Below are 20,799 nucleotides of genomic sequence, written 5' to 3' on the forward strand. Positions count from 1 at the left end.
TGCTGGGGAGGACTGGCTCTCAGGGAGACTGCATGCAGATGCACGTAGAATTTAGAAACCCCACAAGCCACTCCATCAGCCTCAGCAAGAAAGGCCCAGAGCGTGAGTGTGAGGTGCTCACCCTAAGAGAGTCAGAGAAAGAGGCAAGTGCTGAGCTTGCTGCTGGGTCCTGGGTATCTGGGTTGACCACCAGCCCATAGGGCCCGTCTGCCAGTCTTTTTTGTTTTTTTTAATGTTATTTATTTTTGAGACAGAGAGACAGAGAGAGACAGAACGCGAGTGGGAGAGGGGCAGAGACAAAGAGGGAGACACAGAATCGGAAGCAGGCTCCAGGCTCTGAGCTGTCAGCACAGAGCCTGATGTAGGGCTCGAACTTGTGAACTATGAGCTCATGACCTGAGCAGAAGTCAGACGCTTAACCGACTGACCCACCCAGGCGCCCCACTGGTCTGCCACTCTTATTTAAGTATTTATATAGCAAAACAAGATAAGCCTTAACTTTGTCACATCTTTAAAGACCCGTTTTTCCTTACAGGATGACATTTACAGAGTCTAGGAACTGGCACCTGCCGATGTCTTTGGGGGCCATTATTCAGGCTATTGCAACCATATAGCAAGTATGGCTTAAAGTCCATATCAAGAAACAGAAGGGAAAGTATTCCCTCAAGCCTGAGGATGAAAACCCAAGTGCTAAGGACGGCGCAGCATGAAGAAGAAAGCCCTTTAACCTTGATGGCAAGGCTCTGCCACAGAATACCCCAAAGTCAGGGACAGCTGATGCCATAAGTGGACTGTGTTAGACAAAAAAATCCCTCCTGTGACACAGAGGGAGAGAGAGAGAGAGATCACCATGCCCACACACAGTATTACTTTTCTCTCTCCCTGCTGTCTCTCTCTACCCCCACCTGTCTCTCCCCCCTCCACTTGGCTGGACCACCTCACTCATAGGAACCCTTTCCGATTTTGCCCCTCTTCTCAGGAAGAGATCCGGAAAGTTAAGAGTTTGAGCTTTGGATGAGAACACGAACTTTCACGAGTCCTCGTCTCCCCTCCTGCATGGAGTGGGAGGCCTTGTAGAGATTCCCCGCCCCCCCAAAGCTCCGTTTTCTCACGTGTGTTGGAGGGATACATCTACCTTGAGATAATCCTGAGGGTTGAATCAGGTAAAGCTGAAGAAACCCCTGGAATCACAGATCCCAGCCCACAGCTGTCCCTACCCCCCCCCCCCCCCCCCCCACACCCATCAGTCCTCAGTTTTTGTCAGCATTCAAGAGTCTCTCATGGTTTGCCTCTCTCCCAATCCCCCACTATTTTCCCTCTTCTTCCCCCCCATGGTNCCCCCCCCCCCCCCCCGCTACACACACACCACAGAGTGCGTCCATCTCTCTCCAAAAGTCCTCTGTGCTACATGCATGGGACCACACACACACACTTGGTTTTTACTTTTTTCCCGAGAATTTGGCTGATTTGCCTTGAGTCCTGGGTTTCTAGCACAGACGAGCTAAGTATATGGTTGTTGAGTGAAAAAGGGAGTTCAGAGGCTCCTATCTGAAGTCGTCAGAAGCATTACAATTAAAAGGTTTTGCACGTGGAACGAGGGAGTGGTAACCTTTTCTCATATTTTAAGGAGTCAAATCATTTAAGGCCCTAATTATTCAGAATGATCAATGTGGAGATCTGGTAACAGCCCGAACTTTCCAGAAAGCCATCATTATTTGTCTTCTACTTTCAAATTTTGAAAGATTTTCAAAAATCTTTTAAGATTCTCTTCCCCCTGAATTTACGAAATTTATGAAACCAGCCTGAAAGCTACTACAGACCCAATTCGTGGTCACCACTGAACGAGAAAATTAAATTTATTACGCGCGAAAGATGGATGAACTGCTGCAGGATGGAAAGGCAGTCAGAAATAATGGCCTCTGACCACAAAGGCCCACAAATTAAAGAATTGCCAACCCAGGACAGAGATTCTATCAGTGACGAATCTGCCGTTTCACTTGACTACTGATCTAGTACAATTATGGGAAAGCTAACAGAAATGACCTGAGTGAACAGACAGACTGGGGCCATTTGTTTCTTGAGTGAGATTTCCAGGCACCGAGCCCCAGCCTGTGCTTTTCCATCACTGCTGACTGGCAGTTGGCAGAGAGAGATGACCTTTACTTAACCTTGAGAATAACTCTACCCCTTCCTGGCCAGAATAAGGAATGGATGTCAAGGCCTATTGACAATCCATTTGCAGGAGTTTTTGAATGTTTGGTCTAAGTGGATGATATCTTTGCCTTTCTGAACTTTATTTTACAAAATAAATATCTCTCATAGGCCATCTTGGAAGTTAGAGAAGACCACACACCACTTACAGATGCCTGACAAATTTAAGAGGTAACTTTTATCTGTTTTGTTTTAGTTTCGGGTCGGTTTTTTTTTTTTTCTCACTCAAACATTCATCTGAATGAATATAGAGGAATAACCAACTTTCATCTGCCACGTTCTTAGGGGAAGACAATCTTCTTTCATTCTTTTGGGCATTTAGAAAATGTTTATTGCTGTCAGCAACCCCAAAGGTAAGTGATTCCAAAACAAATGCTAAATCAAGCATTGCTTCTCGACCTAACTCCTTCCCACCCCAAATCCCTGTGTAATGATTTGTTCAAAGATCTGAAGTAAACGAAATCAGATCAGATATCCCATCCCTCAAAGAAAATGGTTTCAGTGAAGTTAAATCCCCAAACTTGCCCTCTTTTTCACCTCTCCAACCCACCCTTATCAGAAGCTTCTTATCACCAGTAAGATTAGTGGTAGTTAGTGCATTGGGTTAAATCAGATTTTTCATGTTGGATTAATCATGAAAATGCCAAGAACCAAACAACTTATGTGATTGAGAGGTACTGAAGAACCCATCAGCCACCCAATCTATGGATCAATAGACCAGATCAGAAATACCCTTGATTGAAGTTCTTAAGATTTTAGCTAAGATCATTTCTATAATGAATTTTAAATCTACATAAGTAATGAATATGGAATGGTATCTATGAATGATACTTCAAATATTTGCATTGTTTTTAAATCAGTATCATTTATTTTAAAAGTTATACACATGCATCATAGAGAAGTTTTAAAATTTTTTTAATTCTTTATTTATTTTTGAGAGAGAGACAGAGTGTGAGTGTGGAGGAACAGACAGAGAGGGAGATACAGAATCCGAAGCAGGCTCCTGGCTATGAGCTTTTAGCACAGAGCCAATGCAGGGCTCGAACCCATGAACTGCAAGTTCATGACCTGAGCCGAAGTCGGACGCTTAACTGACCGAGCCACCCAGATGCCCTAAGAATTTTTAAACTATAGAAAACAAAAAAAATTTAAGTCATCTGTAACCCATCCCTCAAAGATACTCTTAATCATCTTATAGAAGCCCTTCTAAGGATGTGTGTGTTTAACAAAAACAAAAAAATACTATAAATATAATTTTGCATGCCTCACTTTTCAAATAACATTATATTGTGAGCAGTTAATAATTGCATATTATTGTGGCATATGGATGCACCATAATTTCACAAATTCTCTATTACTGGACTCTAAGGATGGTTCTGAGTTTCATTTTTATAAATTTCAGTGTTATATTCCTATATAAAAAATTTTTTTTTCCTATATAAAAATTTTTGTTCTTATCTCTGATTCTCTCTCTTGGAAAGCAATATAGTATATGTGCTGCCGAAGCGAGCACTCTCTTGGAAAGCAATATAGAATTTCCGAAAGCTCTTATTACCTATTGCCAAATTGCCAGGAAGCTAATCTCCATTTTTACACGTCTGCCAGCAAACTGTGACTGTTCATTTGTCAACATCATGCCTATTTATTCATTTAACGTGCATTTGAAGCTTTAGTTATTCAAGAAAACAATAGTAGGTCTTCCACGATCATTTTCAGAGTAACGAAATAAGTTCAAAGAAATTTCAAGGCACTGATCTCTTCAGAATTTACAGAGATGTACGTAACATCTAAACCAGAACTAAGAGCTTCCTGGCAGGTCTAGGAGGTAGAAGTGACTTATCTGTATGGCATAACTTAAAGTTTCACCAAACTTGTGTAGAAAATCCCCTTCACATACAAAGTAATTATTTTACAATAATGAAAAAGGTTATGGGGCTGGTTCAAACTTTGAACCTACCTAAGTCATCTTTTGCAAACAATGTGCAATAACTCTCTGGAATATAGAAAGACCTTCACTTGCGGTGAAGAGAGCCTAGCAAAATCCTCTCTATTTAAAGTAACATAAGCAAGGAGACTACAATGATCTAATTTTAGACATAAGCAAGTCGTTAAAGAGGTAGAGACCATCCTGTTCAATAGATCTCATTACATTCTTTTTAAAGCTTATTTTGAGAGGCCTCTGTGCATGCACATACAGAGGAAAGGCAGAGAGAAAGGGAGAGAGAGAATCTCAAGCAGTCTCTGTGCTGTATGGGGAGAGCCCAACTCGGGGCTCAAACCCACAAATAGTGAAATCATGACCTGAGACAAGATCAAGAGTCAGATGCTCAACCGACTGAGCCACCCAGGCAACCCCATACCACATTTTTAAAAAAAGAATACATAAACCACAAGTCTAAAATTATGCTTAAATTATATAATTTTCCTTTCGGGGATTTACAAGATACTTTAGACATTTTTAGATCTGTAGCATCACTGTCGTTATTAACAGTTGTTGAGGGGCACCTAGGTAGCTCAGTCGGTTAAGCTTCCAACTTCGGCTCAGGGCATGATCTCACAATTAGTGAGTTCAAGCCCTTCATGGGACTCTGTGCTGAAAGCTCAGAGCCTGGAGCCTACTTTGGATTCTGTGTCTCCCTCTGTCTCTCCCCCTACCCGGCCCATGCTCTGTCTTTCTCTCTCTCAAAAATAAAAAGAAATAAAACAAAACAAAAAACCAGTTGTTGAAGCGTACACCAACCGACAGAAGATCAGACCAACCAACTGTATTGCCCAGGCCCTACCCCTATTAGAAAAAGGAGTGCAGAGCAGTGATAGGCACCAGGTGGTGTATAGAAGTGTTGATTCGCTATATTGTGCACCTGAAATGAATATACTGTATGTTAACTAACTGAAATTTAAATAAAAACTTAAAAAAAGGAAAAGTTATGAATTTGATTCCTCTTTTCCATTCTTTATAGCCTTTTCCTAGTTGCAAGATATAGTGTCTTTGAGAAAATTCTTTATTTAGATTTTGGCTTTTTCTTTTTTTAAAGTAAACTCTATGCCCAATGTAGGGCTCTAGCTTATGACCCTGAGATCAAGAGTTGCATGTTCTACTGACTGAGCCAGCCAGGTGCCCTAAAAATCCTTCTTTAAATCAAATTCTATCCTGGCGACATTTTGTCTCAACCAGTAAGTGCCCAAGGTACAAGAAGTGTCTTTTTTTTTTTTAATGTTTATTTATATAGAGAGAAAGAGAAGGGGGAGGAGCAGAGAGAGAGAGAATCCCAAACAGGCTCTGCGCTGTCAGCACAAAACTCAATGTGGGGCTTGAACTCATGAACCGTGAGATCGTGACCTGAGCCAGTATCAAGAGTCTGACAACCGATTGAGCCACCCAGGCGCCGACAAGAAGTTTCTTTGAAAAGGCTTGCAGACCTTTACAAGAAAGCTGTTCTGAAAAGCCCTGTCTCAGGCCTGGATGTTGGTAGAGATACTGCTATCACTTTGTCCTTCTGGATACGGCAAATAAGTCCTCCCAACAGAATCCCAGATGAAGCTGTCCTTTGGCTGTGCCTGTGTGACCGGAAAGGGGCAGGTAGAAAGCACTGATGCCACACTTAAAGCACATCAGTAGCTTCTGCTTGCCCTTTAAATGTATTTTTAAAAATAGTTTATTTATTTTTGAGACACAGAGTGCAAGCAGGGAAGGAGCAGAGAGAGAGGGAGACACAGAATCCGAAACAGGCTCCAGGCTCTGAGCTGTCAGCACAAAGCCTGATGCGGGGCTCGAACCCATGAACTGTGAGATCTGACCTGAGCCGAAGTCGGATGTTTAACCGACTGAGCCACCCAGGTGCCCCCTGCTTGCCCTTTAAGTGGTCTTCCGGGATGGGGCTCTGCCTACCCACCCCACCTGCCCCTCCTGTCTCTCCTGTTTCTTCCGCCTCCACCCCTGCTAGCTTCTTTTCTGTTTTAGCCCTTCAGGTTCTCACTCACCCCATGGCCTTTGCATGGGCTGCTCCTTTGCCTGGAAAGCTCCTTCCCCAGCTCTACCTGCTTGGTTCCTCCTCACCCTTCGGGTCACATCATATACCACCCTTCTTTTTTCTTTTTTTTTTTTTTAATGTTTTATTTATTTCTAGGAGAGAGAGAGAGAGACAGCGTGAGCAGGGGAGGGTCAGAGAGAGAGGGAGTCACAGACTGAAACAGGCTCCAGGCTCCCAGCTGGCAGTCAGCACACAGCCCGACGTGGGGCTCGAACCCACGAACCGCGAGATCACGACCTAAGCGAAAGTCGGACGCTTAACCGACTAAGCCACCCAGGCGCCCCTATACCACCCTTCTTAGACCAAGTTTTTCCCATTACTCTCCATCATGCAATTTGTAGTTTAGAGCAATGCTCCTCAAAATTTCTGGAGTATAGGATGAAATTTTCCAAATTCCCAGCCCATTGCAGATCTATATTTTTGCAAATTATAATAGAAATTAATTACTAGAAAAATAAAATGAAAAAAAGACAAACAATAGAAGCTGGGGTTTTTTAGCTAGACTCAATGAACATAAAATTACTCTATCAAATCACTATAGAAGTTTCTAAACACTTCTCTCAACTTCTATGTTACCTCATCTCCAGCTGGTGATACACGTCTGTGGCCCAGCTCTAGGCCACAGACCCTACTGGCCCATGCAACTGGATAATCATTGGTTTATTCCCACTGGACTATTAACCCCATAGGGGAAGAGACCTCATCTGTCTTAATCACCACATGTCCCTAAGGCCTAGAATGGTACCTGGCAGCTGGTGGATGTTCAATGCATTTCTACTGAATGGTGTGAGTGGTTGAATGAACAGCCAGTCACTATAAAAGAGGGTGTGTAGAAAAGAGGGGTCACCGGGTGGGTTGGCCAGGTGGCCGGGTGCAGGCAGTGAAGTCTGCATCATGGAGGACCAGCAGGGGCCCTGGGATGACTCAGCAGTGCTCTCCCTGCCCAGGCCCATGAGAGGCCCCGGTAGTGGCCTTTGCCAATGTGGCAGCCATGTTTTTTCCCAGAAGAGCTCGGTTCAGCCAGTCCCCCAGGCTCCACCTGGTAACCCTCTGATCTCTGACCAGATTCCCTCTGAGGACCCCGAGTAGAAAGTCCACTCAAGGTTCATTGATGTGAACTGGGAAGGGCTACCTGAGGGGAGATTCAGAGAGTCTGGGGAGTCAGTTGGGTGGAGTCTGCTGGCGGTCAGAAGCCCTCTGCTAGGGAGCAGATACCTAAAGCACATGCAGCCTCGACATGGGGCCCCAGAGGGAGGCCAGCAGGGCCTCAGGCCTGAGACGGAGGCAGAGTCTGCAGGAGTGGGGGGTGGGGGCGGCAGCTGGTGGGCTCGCACAGGTGGCCCCTGCTGTTGAGGGGGAGCCCTCGGGGAGAGCCGGCTCAGATAGAAACCCACTGCGGAGATAAGGCCGCTGAACCTTTCTGGACTCACCAGCCTGGCCAGGAGACATGTTGTGGGCAAAACACACAGTACAGAGGGAGACAGGCAAGGGGCGGGGGGCCGGACCCAGGGGCCTCCAGGACAGGAGGAGGAGGTAACGACGGGGTCACACAGGAGGCCTGAGCAGCGAGGACTCTTTCCCACGGGGGTTGGGAGACGGCGCAGGACCCAGAGGCGGCTGCAGAAGGAAAGCCAACAGGAGGGAGAGAAGAGGGAAGCAGAGATGTGAGAACGGGGGTAGGGAGGCACTGGGGATTCTATGAGGCTGGGCCTGGCCTGGCCACTGTCTGAGCAGAGCTGCCGGGTCCCACATTCAGGTCAGGCCATGGGTAACCTTGGGAGACGTCCTCAAAACTCCCCGTTTAAGAGGACTCTAGGAGGGGCGCCTGGGTGGCTTGGTCAGTTGAGCATCCGACTTTGGCTCAGGTCATGATCTTGTGGTCCATGGGTTCAAGCCCACATCAGGTTCTGCGCTGACAGCTGAGAGTCCGGAGCCTGCTTCAGATTCTGTGTCTCCCTCTCTCTCTGCCCCTCCCTCCCTCACTCTCTGACTCTCTGTCTCAAAAATAAATAAAAATTTAAAAAAAATTTTTTTTAAGGCCCCCGGGAAAGGCAGACAGACTGGGAAAACGATCCTGTGCAGTCTCCAGGGAGTCTGTCATGTGCCCAATATTTCCTGCTTTGTTTCTTTCTGTGTATTTTCATACCACAATGAGGAGCAAGATGTATCAAATAAAAAAGGCCTACGTTTGGGGCGCCTGGGTGGCCCCGTCCGTGAAGAGTCTGACTTTGGCTCAGGTCATGATCTCACGGTTCCTGAGTTCCAACCCCACATCAGGATCTCGGATCTGCTGTCCCCCTCTCTCTGCCCCTCCCCTGCTTGTGCTCTCCCATAAAAATAAAATAAAAATAAATAATTTTAAAAAGGACTACGTTTAAGTTGACCTATGAGAACGTATAGTTTCTGTAGGTCAAAGTGGTCAAAGCCAGCCACTTCACGTGGCTCCACCTAAGGTATGTGAGCCCAGGACAGAAAACAGAAGGGGAGTCAGGGAGATTCAGTCCGTCCTCACCCAGCCCAGGGTGGGCGGCAGAGCCTCACGCCACAGGTCACAAAAGCAGTGGGGTTTGTCAGAGGGACGGTGGCCGCATCGCCCAGCGCAGAGGAAGAGAGGGGACAGGACAAGGGGGCAGGCCTGGAATAGCAACTCGGACAGGGGCTTCTCTGGCAAGAGAATGGGCTCCCGGTGGTCCACACCCCGGGCCAGGCCCTTCCAGAGCGTCACACCAGTCAGTCATGCAACTGGATTGTGGACGCGACGGTGTCACCTTAGCCACAGTGCTGTGTCTGGGAGGTAGGAAATGTAAGCCTGCATGGCTCTTAACTGTGTGTCCCTGGGCAGCCCTGTGCTAAATGTAGGGACCAGCTTTCTAAGGGACAGACCATCGGACCCCATGTCTATGTCAGTAATCGTCACCCTCCCTGAGGTGGGAGAAGCTATAACCTCACCTCCCAGGGTCGCTCCAGATCTTCCCTTTCTTCCCCACTGATGTCAGGCCGGTAGGCAGCAGAGGTAGAGAACAAAGTCACTTACTTGGTGCAAAGCTCATTCGCCTGGAGCTGGACGGACACTCTCTTGTTCCACCTTTAGGTCCTTCCTCGGGCCAGCCCGTGGCTGTGGGTTCCTTACTCCTCCCTCAGCACCCTCTGGCAGGGCCACCCTCCTGAGGACTACTGGCAGAGCCCCAGGGTCTTGGGTACTGCCCGAAGTGTCCCCAGCCAGGGTTGAACGGTTTCCTCATCTGTCAGGTGGGCTCTATAACATCCGTGACATCATAGGGTCTCGTGAGAATGTCACAACAGAAGTCCTTAGAACAACACCTGGCACATGGTGGGTATCTTATCAGTGTTATGTGAGGGTGTAAGTATTACTCTTGTTGAAAATAATGTAACATCTCATGGCAGGAACTGTGAGATCATGACCTAAGCCAAAATCAAGAGTTGGACATTCAACTGACTGAGCCACCCAGACGCCCCATTCCGAGTTTTTATTTAAATTCCAGCTAGTTAACATACACTACAGTATTCGTTTCAGCTTCTATAGATTTCCTTACCTTAAAGTTTTGTATGGATGGAACATCTATTGGGCCAGATGTCACCATCTCAGGGCAGGAATGCAGCTGAGCATCGGGAATGCAATGGAATCAGGAATTACCAACCAACAGGTCTCTCGGTCGCTCATCTCTGTTCCCTCAAGCACGTCTGTTTCATTTCTCCTCTCTCTCCAATCAACCTTGTCTACTGCAGGGCCAGACACATCCACTCGCACTCGGAAATGCTCTTGGCATAGACTCGGCCACGTTCCTAGGCTGGCTTCCCTGGTGAACCGAGGGATGGTCCTCGAAGAAGAGGGTAATGATTGTGAGTTGGACATTCCCCCCAAAAGGTGTCCAGTAGAGGACAAAACAGAACATCAATAGGAATTCGTCACGTGCCGATTATCAAAATGACAGTCGGAATTTCCGTCCTTCCTGAGAAGGTGAAAAAGCAAAAAACTATTGTGACATTAGATGTTACTATCGGTAGAATTAAATTAAGGTATCTCTTGGACTAATGCAAAACAACTTTTCTTTTATTTGGACCTGAATTTTGAAGACACACACACCAAATAGCAACGAAGTCACACTGGCATAAAGAAAAGGCACAGGCCTGATCTCAAGGGCCTGGGCTATTCAGAAGCTATTTTAAAATTTCTTAAGTTATTTTTATTGCATCTACTGTTACCTTCTTGTTGCATTTTAAATATTTTGTTGGATGTATGAGGTGAAGATGAAGAGGACACCTTTTCTGCGGTGACATGCTTGGAGAAAGTCAAGCCAATCTGCAAAGTACTTGGGGTAATCGAAATAACTGACAAATAAAACAGCTTTTCCCGTGAGCTTTGTGGCCTCCCTTGTGCACAGAATAATTGTGCTCATTTTCCAGGTTAATTAAGGAAATCCTCTGTATATCTCCTATTTTTATTTTAGTTTTCTTTGAAAGAGCTAACAGTGGAGTAATGGAAGAGGGAGAAAAAGCAATTCATTTACACATGGGATTCTCAGGGCGCCTGGGTGGCTCAGTCGGTTGAACATTCGATTCTTGATTTCAGCTCAGATCATGACCTCACTGACTCTGCAGAGCCTGCTTGGGATTCTCTCTCTCTCTCTCTCTCTCTCTGTGTAGCTCAGTTGTTAAGTGTCCAACTTTGGCTCAGGTCATTATCTCATCCAGAGTCCAGCCCTGTGCTGACAGCTCAGAGCCTGGAGCCTGCTTCAGATTCTGTGTCTCCCTATCTCCTTTCTCTCTCTCTCTCTGCCCCTCCTCTGCTTGCACTCTGTCTCTGTCTGTCAAAAAAAAGTTAAAAAATTTTTAAAAATAATCAATCAATTAATTAGTTAATTAAATTAAAACTTGGGGGACAAAAAGGAAAATCTACAGAAACCAAAATCAGATGTGTGGCTGCTCAGGCCTGGGGTGGGAGAGTAAGGAGCTGATAGCTAAAGACTATGGGGTTTCTTTTTGAGAGGATGACAGGTTCTAAAATTGACTGTAGTGAGGGTTGCACGTATTTGTGAATGTACTAAAAAACCACTAAATTGTACAATTGAAATGGATGCATTACAGTGTATGTGAATTCCATCTCAATAAAGCTGCTAAGAAATTAATGGAAGGATGGATGGATGGAAGAAAACTGGTTTTAAAAACAAAAAGTTAGGGGTGCCTGGGTGGCTCAGTCGGTTAAGCATCTGACTCTTGATTTCAGCTCAGGTTCATGGGATCGAGCCCCATATTGGGCTCTGCGTTGACAGCATAGAGCCTACTTGGGATTCTCTGTCTCCCTCTCTCTGCTCCTGCCCTGCTCCTTCTCTCTCTCCCTCTCTCTCTCTATCTCTCAGGATTAGTAAATAAACTAAAAAAAAGTTATTTAAGTCAGCCACATTTAGATCATCTCAAACATGGAAAACCAAGAAGGGCTAGTTGACTAACTTGATCTCTCTCTCTCTCTTTTTTGATTTTTTTGAATGAGCTCCATGCCCAATGTGGGGCTTGAACTCATGACCCTGAGATCAAGAGTCATATGCTGTACTGACTGAGCCAGCCAAGCACCCCTCACCTGGTCTCTTGATAAAGACTTTTCCTCTTCTATTGACAAACCAGCTTTCTAATTAATGGCGAGTGAATTTATATTCATTGCATTCCCATATATTATAAGAATATATATTCTTTTTTTAAGTTTATTTTTATTTATTTTGAGAGAGAGCAAGCAAGCTGTGGGGAGGTGGGAAAGAAGGAGAGAGAGAGAGAGAGAAAAAGAATCCCAAGCAGGCTTCGCACCATCAGCACAGAGCCCAACATGGCTCAAACTCATGAACTGTGAGATCGTGACCTGAGCCAAAATCAAGAGTCAGATGCTTAACCGACTGAGCCAACCAGGTGCCCCTAAGAATATATATTCTTATGCAGTAAATAATTATTTTAAAATGTTAAGTTATCCCAAAATATGAGATCCCAAATAATTACTTTCCATTTCATAAACCTAAGCAGGTAGATCATTCGTTATCCTATATGTCTTTGTATTAAATATTTGCCATTTTACAAATAACAAGTTTTCCACAAAACATGTTCTGGGTAGAGCTTTAGAACACAGCCATGGTTTATCAAAACATGAAAAGCGTGACTGAATTCATGCCACTGGCAAATGAGAATGTCAAAAATTGTGGCAAGTTTTGAAGCAAACCAAAGCAGACAGTTAAGAGCGTATGGCAACTTCTCTTAATGCTGAAGCCAGTCTCTTTGGGACAATAGGGTGTCAGAAAAGAATAAAAGGTGTACTCACAGCTTACTGTCTAAACACAGACATAATGGAATTATTCGAAAGGCTGCTCCTTCTATATACTAAGTATAGAAGAGACCTCAGAAAGAACAGGCAGCAACAGAAGGAATCTGAATAGAAAGAAAATAAAACTGAGACAGCCCCCCCACCCCAGCCTGTCTATTAAGGGTGTAAAAACCCTGAGGCTCAGGAATTCTGGTGAGCCTCTCAAATTCCCAAGGCCAGGCAGGAAGCTAGAAGTTTCCTTGTTTTGAGAGAAAATTTTCTCCAAATCCCAGTGGACGATCAGTCCAGAGACCGGGAAGTGAAACTGATGTGGACACTTTGTTGGGTCAAATCCTTTGAATTTCTGAAATTAACCTGTACCACGAAAATATTTTGCTGGCAGGGCTTTGGGTTGAATCAGGGCTCCTTTGGCTTAAATTCAAATCTCAAGGTGGCAGGTCAGGGATAGACTATGACACGGGGTAGTTGATGAGCCCAAGGCCACCCCAAAACGACTGGCTGTAAGCAAAGCCTATAGCCCCGCCTGGGAGACAGCCACAGAGCTCCAGAAAACAGTACGGAAGTGCTGTCCAGAAATCCAGAGACTCAGCCTGGCATCCTGCGCAAATAACTAGCTTAGACTTTTAACTAATCCCAAAATGAATTTATTTCCAGATTGTAGGGGGAAATGGAACAAACGTAATGCTTTCTCTGAGATCAAAGCCCAGGCAGGGATACAAACCTTGCTCATCTAGACTCTGGCCCCGGGCGCAGACAGGAACGTCAGAGAGCTCACACCCGCCTCATTTCCTGAGGGCTGAAACTCACAGGAGATGGTGTTTTCAGAAGTTAGGTTTGTGGGACATCACACTCCAGTGACTTCGTGACTGATACTTAATTGTCCTGCCTATGACGGTGTTTGTTCAGGTCAACTCTGATGAAGAATGAATGTGTGTTTATATTTAGAAAATTTCTACGTTTGAGTGTGTTTACTCTTAAATCACTTCAAGTGGCTTTCTCAATTTTAGCAAACTAAAATGATTTATGCTAAAGCTAACCATACACATACCCTATGACCCAGGGACCGCTCCTAGATACATACTCAACAGAAATGCACACATATATGCACAAAAGGCATATTCAAAAGCATTCATAGCAGAATTATTCATAACAGCCAAAAACCTGGAAGTAATCCAAATGTCCACCAACAATAGAATGGATAAATAGTGATATATTCCTATAATAGAATACCATAGAACAATGAGTGACTCTTATGTACACAATGTTGAGTAAAAGAAACCAGACACAAATAAACATGCTGTACAGTAAATTTCAAAACTGGGCAACAAAAATCAGTGGTATTAGAGGCCAGAATAGAATAGAAGTCAGGATATCCTTGAGTGAGTGTGTTAGCAGGGGGAACACATAAAAGAAGCTTCTGGGGTGATGGTAATCTACTTTTTATTTTTTATTATTTTTTTTAAATATTTTTATTTATTTCTAGGAGAGAGAGAGAGCGTGAGCAGGGGAGGGCCAGAGAGAGGGAGTCACAGACTGAAACAGGCCCCAGGCTCTGAGCTGGCAGTCAGCACAGAGCCCGACGCGGGGCTCGAACCCACGAACCGCGAGATCATGACCTAAGCGAAAGTCGGACGCTTAACCGACTAAGCCACCCAGGCGCCCCTCTGGTAATCTACTTTTTAACCTGGCTTGTATTTTTAAAAAATTTTTAGTGTTGTATTTAAATTTGAGAGAGAGAGAGAAAGGAAGAGAGAGCACAAGGGGGGTGAGGAGGGGCAGAGAGAGGGACAGAGGATCCAAAGCAGGCTCTGTGCTAACAGCAGTGAGCCCAATATGGGGCTCAAATTCGTGAACTCAGATCACCACCTGAGCCAAAGCCAGATGCTCAACTGACTGAGCCACTTAGGCATTCCCCTGGCTTGGATTTTAAAGGCTGTGTTCTAGGGGTGCCTGGGTGGCTCAGTCGGTTAAGCAACTGACTGCAGCTCAGGTCATGATCTCACGGTTCATGGGTTCGAGCCCTGCATTGGGCTTTGTGCTGACAGCTCAGAGTCTGGAGCCTGCTTCAGATTTGATTCTGTGTCTCCCTCTCTCTGCCCCTTCCCTGCTCATGCTCTCTCTCTCCCAAAAATAAATAAACATTAAAAAATAAAAATAAATAAATAAATGAAGCCTGTGTTCTATTTTAAAATATAATTGGGGAACCCAATTAGTTCATTTGGTAAAGTGTGTGACCCTTGACCTAGGGATTGTGAGTTCGAGGCCCACATTGGGCGGAGAGATTACTTAAGAACAAAATCTTTAATAAAAAAAATAAAATTCCTAAAGCACTTATGATTTGTTCACTTTTCTGTATCTGCACAGAAATTCGTTCACTATATCTGTATCTGTTGTATGCTGATAAGAAATGTATTTTTAAAAGTATCTTTTAATGAGCTACATAAAAATATCTTTTAATGAGCTACATCCAATAGCTATAATAGTTATGCCTATTGGATCAGTATATTGTTTGTGAAACTATGTCAAACTTCCGCATTTGCATGTACTCGGAGAGTTGATGTACTCAGAGGGACCCCAAAATTAGGACAGCTGGTGACCATTATTGTTTGATATTGTTGGTGATGAGCCCCAAGTCTTACACCCAACTTAAAGCTGGGTCACAGCCCTACCACACTGTTCAAAAATGTAATCTTGGAGTTTAAAGTAATTTAAGGTGCCCAAAGAAAGATCTGACTTCATGATGACCTGGATCTCAGCAAATGGTCTTCCCTTCATGTCTTACTTAACTGAAGTCATCATCCTGAACTTACACCTGAGACCTCTTCACCTGTGTGTGACGGATGGCTCCAAGGTCACTGCCAGTGTACAGAAGACAGGGCCTTGAGAAACCCAGAGGGTCGAGAACTAAGAATGTCAGGGAAGAAACCGAATGATTCTTTTAGAGCTTTCTCCTTTGGACTACTTTTTTTTAAAGATGTGATTTTTTTCATGCCATAAAAAGGATTGTAGGGGGGGCGCCTGGGTGGCTTAGTCGGTTAAGCGTCCGACTTTCGCTTAGGTCATGATCTCGCGGTTCGTGGGTTCGAGCCCCGCGTCGGGCTCTGGGCTGACTGCCAGCGCAGAGGCTGGAGCCTNTTCGGATTCTGTATCTCCCTCTCTCTCTGACCCTCCTCTGCTCATGCTCTCTCTCAGAAATAAATAAAACATTTAAAAAAATTTTTTTTAAAGATTGCATTATTTGTTTAGTGGCTTAGGGCTTAGTGGCTAAAGAAAAGATATAAATACTGTTTTCATAGAAGAGACAAAGCTTTTTAAACAGCCCCATTGGGGTGCAGCTTAGGTACCATATACTTACGCAATCATGGCACTGCGTCATTCAATAATTTTAGTAAATGTATAGAATGGTGCATATCACCATAATCCAGTTTTAGAACATTGCCATCACCCCCAAAATTTCTTCGCACCCACTCCCAGCGCTAAGCAAGCATTCTACATTGTATACATGTATATAACATATAATGCATATTATATAGCCACATATAATATAAGTATATATTGTGTATTGTCATTAAAGATTTGCCTTTTCTCTTTGTTTTTCTTTTGTTTTTCCTTGCATACTTAGATTTGTGGTCTACCAACAAAAAAGGATGCTTTTCAATCTGCTGAGGGGCTCAGGCACAGTGGGAGAGAAGGCAGAGGGGAAAGCACATGCTTCAAACAAAGCTTTTGATTTTCTCTCCCCATAATCAGAGAGTACAATCTCCTTTATGGAGCAGAAATCTCATTATAGGAAGACAGAGGACTGGAGAATGGGGGGGTGTCCTAAATCACATCGCCTGTGTAGGTTGGCCAGCATGAATTTGGGGAGCTACCAGGCAGTTGTCTAGTTAGCAGGAGTATCTTCTGAGTCAGCAACCCCAAGTGCTCAGAAATGTGCATACGGAAATGTACATTCTCAAATAGCTGGGTCCTCCTCTCCCGCCTTCCCCCGGGATTCAAGCCGCCATCTCTCTCCACTGTGACAGCCTCCCGTCTGACTTCCCTGTGCCCAGTCCTATGGAAGGACTGCTCGGAACACAAACCTGATCATATCACTTTCCTGTTCAAAACTCTGCCGAGCTCTTCTCCACAGCCCTCTGTGGCTGGGCCAGGGCCCCAAGCTTGCCCCACAAGACCCCTCGATCCTGGACAATGACTCTCTTTCCAAGCGTGCTGCAAGCCTTTTCTTGACATTTCATGTGATGGAGCCACGCAGGGTCACCTGTGGTGTCTAGATTCTTTCACTTAGCATAATGTTTTCACGGTCCATTCATGCGTCAGCATGTTTTAATATTTCGTTTCATCCCTTTTTATTACTGAATTATATCCCACTGCATGGATAGATCACATTTTTTTAATGCTTATTTATTTTTGATACAGAGAGACAGAGCGTGAGTGGGGGAGGGGCAGAGAGCAAGGGAGACACAGAATCCAAAGCAGGCTCCAGGCTCCGAGCTGTCAGCACAGAGCCCGACGTGGGGCATGAACCCATGAACCATGAGATTATGACCGGAGCCGAAGTTGGACGCTTAACCAACTGAGCCACCCAGATGCCCCGGATAGATGACATTTTATTGATCCATTCACCAGTTGATGTACATCTGGCTTGTTTTCAGTTTGGGATTCTTGTGAATAAAGCTGCTACAGACATTGGTGTCCATGTCTTTGTGTGGACAAATGTTTTCATTTTTCCCAGGTAGATACCTGGGAGTGGAATTGTTGGGTTGTGTGGTAAATTTATGTTTAACTTTTTTTTAATTTAGATTTTTTATATATTGCAGTAATATTGATAGACCAGTTAAATAAAGCATCAGTCTCTAAGCATTGTATATGTTCATTTATACATTTATAAATCTATCCATTTATGGGGCGCCTGGGTGGCTCAGTTGGTTAAGTGTCCGACTTCAGCTCAGGTCATGATCTCATGGTTTGTGGGTTCGAGCCCTGAGTCAGGCTCTGTGCTGACGGCTTGGACTCTGAAGCCTGCTTCAGATACTGTGTCTCCCTCTCTCTCTGCACCTACCCCACTTGTGTTCTGTCTGTCTCTCTCTCAAAAATAACTAAACATAAAAAAATATTTACTGAGTGTTATAATGTTCTACGTTTTGTGCTAGAGAGAAGACCCAGCTTGAAAAGAAGCAAACAATATGACACATATAGCGAAACTTAAGCAAGAGGTTTATTTGTTTTTTTTGGATATTTTTCATTTTACTCCATCTTATCAGGGTTTTTAAAAAAATTTTTAATTTATGTCCAAGTTACTTAGCATCTAGTGCTATAATGATTTCAGGAGTAGATTCCAGTGATTCATCCCTACGTATAACACCCAGGGCTCATCCCAACAAGTGCTTACCTTAATGCCCCTTGTCCATTTAGCCCATCCCCCACCCACAACCCCTCCAGCAGCCCTCAGTTTGTTCTCTGTATTTAATCATCTCTTATGTTTTGTCTCCCTTCCTGTCTTAATATTATTTTTGCTTCCCTTCCCTTATGTTCTTCTGTTTCGTATTTTAAATTCCTCATATGAGTGAAATCATGATATTTATCTTTCTCTGACTGACTGACTTCGCTTAGCATAATACATTCTAGTTCCATCCACATTGTTGCAAATGGCAAGATTTCTTTCTTTTTGATTGTCAGGTAATACTCCATTGTATATATAGACCACATCTTCTTTATCCATTTGTCCATCGATGAACATTTGGGCTTTTCCATACTTTGCTGTTGTTGATAGTGCTGCTATAAACACTGGGGTGCACGTGCCCCTTCAAATCAGCACACCTGTATCCCTTGGATAAATACTTAGGAGTGCAATTGCTGGGTCATAGGGTAGTTCTATTTTTAACTTTTTGAGGAACCTCCATACTGTTCTCCAGAGCGGCTGCACCAGTTTGCATTCCCACCAGCAGTGCAAAAGGGTTCCTCTTTGTCCGCATCCTCGCCAACATCTGCTGTTGCCTGAGTTGTTCATGTTAGCCATTCTGACGGGCGTGAGGTGGGTTCTCATTGTGGTTTTGATTTGCATGTTTAACTTTTTAGTGAAATTGCCAAGCTGTTTTCCAAACTGTTACATTTATGTTCCCAGCAGTGATGTACGAGGTTTCCAATTATTACTGCACATCCCACCCACCCACATTTGTTATTATCTGTCTCTTAAAAATTGTAATCATTCTACGGATGCCTGGATGGCTCAGTCGGTTGAGTGTCCAATTCTTGATTTCGGCTCAGGTCATGATCTCCTGGTTCATGGTTTCCAGATTCACATAGGGCTTTTCCCTGACAGCACAGAGTCTGCTTGGAATTCTCTCTCCCCATCTCTCTCTCTGCTCCTCCATACTCATGTATGCACTTTCAATCTATCTCTCTCTCAAAATAAAGAATTTTTTTAATGTTTTTAAAATTTTCAGTTTACTTGGGAGAGAGAGACAGCATGAGTGGGGGGGGGGCAGAGAGAGAGGAAGACACAGAATCTGAAGCAGGCTCCAGGCTCCGAGCTGTCAGCAAAGAGCCTGACGTGGGGCTCGAACTCACGAACAATGAAATCATGGACCTGAGATGAAGTCGATGCTTAACCTACTGAGTCACTCATGTGCCCTCCAAAATTTTTTAAAAATTGTAATCATTCTAGCAGGGGCATGAGAGTATCTGTGGTTTTCATTTTCATTTATGTAATTGCTAGTTGTGCTAAACATCTTTTTTAGATATTTCAAACTATAAAATAAAATCTGCTTGTAAAGATTACCATGTAATGATGTAATGGAATATTACAATAATATCATACTCTAGATTTGCCCAGCAAACTCCAAGACAATTGAAGTTATTTTTATAAATATCTATCATTTTCATAATCATCATAAAAGCTACCTATTTATGCATTGGTCTTTCACCAGCAATTCAAAAATGAGTCACACAGACAGAGAAAACCAGATAGTTTTTCCTCTTGCTTAAGTATATTATCTTGCTATCACAGAGGGGGGACGATGATAAAAATAAGTTGCCCAAAGAAACAAACAAAAACCCCTCTGATTTCAGTTGATTGTTTGGGGTCTAAAATAAAATAATGGAAAAATCTTAGCAGAGTCTATATAATTAGCATGTCAGGGATGAGCTACAGAAACAGCTAGGAAAAGCGTCACCTGGCCCGTGGTCAGTGTATGAAGCTGCCCAGTCACTGGGAAGTGGGGATGGAGCTCAGTCCCATCCCTGGGGAGGGGGCATGTTGCAGGATGTGGGTTCTGGTCCCAGATTTGACTCTTGTTGTAAATGAATTTTCTCTGTTTATAAAGGCATCAGATGAGTTCAAGAGCTTGGTTGAAACCTTACCAAGTTCCTGGAGACTTCTTGGAACCTGCAGAGAAAAGTTTAGACTTTCTCCTCCAGGATGGAATGTTCCAGATCTCTTTTCGCATTTCCATTTCACAGCCGGTTTCATTGCTAAGGAAGTAAATTCCTGAATCCTTTTACAAAATCTCAGCTCAGGAAGAACGAAGAGCCCACTGATCATGGTCACTCACTGGATACCCAGCACCCCTGAGCTCTAGCCCATTTATAAGGATCTCCAAGAGGGGCGCCTGGGTGGCTCAGTCGGTTAAGCATCTGACTGGTGCAGGTCATGATCTCACGGTTCATGGATTCGATCCCCACATCAAGCCCTGCATTGGGCTCTGTTCCGACAGTGTGGAGCTTGCTTGGAATTCTCTCTCTGCCCCTTCCCCACTTGTACACACTCACACTGTCTCTCTCTCTCTCAAAAATAAATAAATTTCTTAAAAAAGGTCTCAAAGAAAAGATTGACTTTGTTGGTAATGTCATTTTTTTCCTCTTGAACTTGCTGGTCCATGCCTCTTCAACTGAGTCCTTACATTATTTTCTGGCTGGAGGAGACCAGACACATATGCAGGGCAAACTTATGAACACTGAGCTCTTGTTCCTTCTCCTAGATGTACACACAATGGAATTGGGCCCCTACGTCCACCAGAAGACGAGTACAGGAAAGGTCGAAGTGGTGTTACTCCTCTGGCAGTCAGCACAGAGCCCGATGCGGGGCTCGAACCCACGAACCACGAGATCATGACCTGAGCCGAAGTCGGATGCTTAACCAACTGAGCCACCCAGGAGAACCCAATCTCTAGTAATTTAATGCAAATGCCTTTGCTTGGCACCTGGTCATGGATCATACAAGGTACATAAGGTCTC

The 20,799-nt window shown here is 44.2% G+C and overlaps 1 long non-coding RNA gene across 1 annotated transcript; it reads left to right on the forward strand.

Annotated features, from left to right (window-relative positions):
* The first annotated feature begins 2,330 nt into the window (after positions 1 to 2,330).
* On the forward strand, positions 2,331 to 10,600 carry LOC144232570 (uncharacterized). Its single transcript, XR_013335452.1, has 3 exons — positions 2,331 to 2,382; positions 2,497 to 2,564; positions 9,990 to 10,600. It is a non-coding gene; the product is annotated as an uncharacterized LOC144232570 (long non-coding RNA).
* The last annotated feature ends 10,199 nt before the right edge of the window (positions 10,601 to 20,799 follow it).

This window comes from Crocuta crocuta, unplaced genomic scaffold (assembly GCF_008692635.1).
Source record: "Crocuta crocuta isolate KB4526 unplaced genomic scaffold, BGI_CrCroc_1.0 scaffold84, whole genome shotgun sequence".
In the NCBI taxonomy this organism is placed as follows: Eukaryota; Metazoa; Chordata; class Mammalia; order Carnivora; family Hyaenidae; genus Crocuta; species Crocuta crocuta.